At 44.5% G+C, this 2,228-nt stretch overlaps 1 non-coding gene across 1 annotated transcript; it reads right to left on the reverse strand.

Moving 5' to 3' along the window:
* Window positions 1-748: 748 nt before the first annotated feature.
* Window positions 749-903, reverse strand: LOC143261312 (5.8S ribosomal RNA). Its single transcript, XR_013035456.1, has one exon. It is a non-coding gene; the product is annotated as a 5.8S ribosomal RNA (ribosomal RNA).
* Between the last annotated feature and the right edge of the window lie 1,325 nt (window positions 904-2,228).

Below are 2,228 nucleotides of genomic sequence, written 5' to 3' on the forward strand. Positions count from 1 at the left end.
ACCAGACTCGCGATTGCGTTGACACACACATCATAGCCACACCAATAGAAGAGTTTTAGGACGGTAACCCGGGTGGGGTGTTCTTTACTCAGAATATGTGCAACATCGGATCTATATAGCCATCGATACAATTCGTACACAAATGTGTCGTACGAAGAGAGAGACTTTTTTTCCTCTGGCAACATAACGGTAAGAGACATCCTTCCACACTCATAGGTTCCACTCCCTGGGGCTATGATATATATATACATATAAATTCAAATTCGAAGCAACGGTCACAATTCTACTCTATATTTTTGCGGGTTATGTGTTCTTTCGTTCAATTTCTTTCATGCGTTCGTTCGATCTCTGTACACAGTCTTCACATAGGACAGACTCGTGTAGTACGCTTTCGTGGGTTAAACCCATCTCGTTTCATTTCAGGCGACGTCGGGAGCGCGTTGAAAATGTACCAGTGAAATCTCGATAGTTCTACGGATACGAATCGTCCCGAAAAAGATTTTGTCACCGCTTCGAAGCGGTGTTTCAGACGGGCGGACGTATATAAAACATATACGACACACGACACCGCCTTCCACACTCACGCTAGTTCGAACACGATTTCCATCTCTCTCGAAGACTGTTAGACGTACGTAAAATTTCTCAATATTCATAGGACCGCGACAAACGCCGACGAAGCGCCCATCATTCGCTCGTACGTATATAGGCAACAAGTGCCATCAACGCAAGCAGTTTATAAGTACGTAAACGACCCTCAGCCAGGCGTGGTCCAGGAATTGTATCCGTGGACCGCAATGTGCGTTCGAAATGTCGATGTTCATGTGTCCTGCAGTTCACACGTTGACGCGCAATTAGCTGCGTTCTTCATCGACCCACGAGCCAAGTGATCCACCGTTCAGGGTAATTTTTCCCTTTTATTCTCTCATATATATAATGTGTATTTGCTATCCACCACATTTTTGTGTTATATTTCGGAACAAGCCGATACCCGAAGAGCTCCAACCAGCGCGCGAAGGAGATTCGGGAGTCGTCGTACAACGACATAATTGTCCCTTAAAGAACGAGATATTTCCGTCGAAACCATATATATATGTACGAGCAAATCCAAAACCACTGTTTTCTTGCAAGTTCGACGGTCGGAGCGAATAGAACATTGAAAAGCCTTCTATCGAAGAAACACAGAGAGTATATCACCTCCAAAAACGACGGGGATATGGATATTCAAACTGGACAATTATCAACCCGATACTGGATTCGAAAAGTTTCTCTCTCCTTTCGTCGTTATTTACACCGGACGGACTCACGGCCGGCTCTAGCTGGGTGTCATATATATATACGTCCCACGCTCATGCTGCCACTAGCGCGCAACAGAGTAGGGTGTCAATGACAACGACACAGCATTGAAACGAGCTACACAAGCCGGTCTCTCTTGATACCAATGTAAACGAGCATTAAGTTATCTTCAGACTGCCCGATATTTTCGTCCTTTGGACTTTCCCAACGATTCCTTTTTTTCTTTTTTTTTACACCACAGCGAAGACTTGAGGAAGCGTGATTAGCACGCTCGCATCCCTCCCTGTCCTACTACAACTGTGTGTGTGTGTGTAAAGAAAGAAAAAAGAATACATTGGCTTTCTCTCTATCGAGAAGATGGCCTACGCAACGCAGATCAAAGGCCTAATACGTGTAATATAATACGCGTCTGGCCGTGTATAAATCACGCACGAATGATCTGGTCGGGCCCAACTCTTCTCGTACGCTTATTTTTCCGTGTTGAGGCACTATCATAAAATCACACAAACCCCAACACGTGTGTGTCTTGGAAGGAAGATGGCCTACGCAACGCAGATCAAAGGCCTAATACGTGTAGTACACACGTCTGCCGTGTAAATCACGCACGAATGATCTGGTCGGGCCCAACTCTTCTCCACCACACCACATCCCAACTTTGTACATTTTTATATATTTTTGTGCGTTGGGGCACCTTCATAATCACAAACCCCAACAACACATATATCTCTCTCTCTTTGAAAGATTTGTTGTGGCCTACGCAACGCAGATCAAAGGCCTAATACGTGTAGTACACACGTCTGGCCGTGTAAATCACGCACGAATGATCTGGCGGGCTCAACAATATCTTTTTTTTTTATATGAATTCTTATCCACAAACTAATCGAATTCATTTTCTCTCCTCCTCTCCTCTCTCTTTGAGATATATTGGAACATTG

This window comes from Megalopta genalis, unplaced genomic scaffold, assembly GCF_051020955.1.
Source record: "Megalopta genalis isolate 19385.01 unplaced genomic scaffold, iyMegGena1_principal scaffold0047, whole genome shotgun sequence".
NCBI lineage: Eukaryota > Metazoa > Arthropoda > Insecta > Hymenoptera > Halictidae > Megalopta > Megalopta genalis.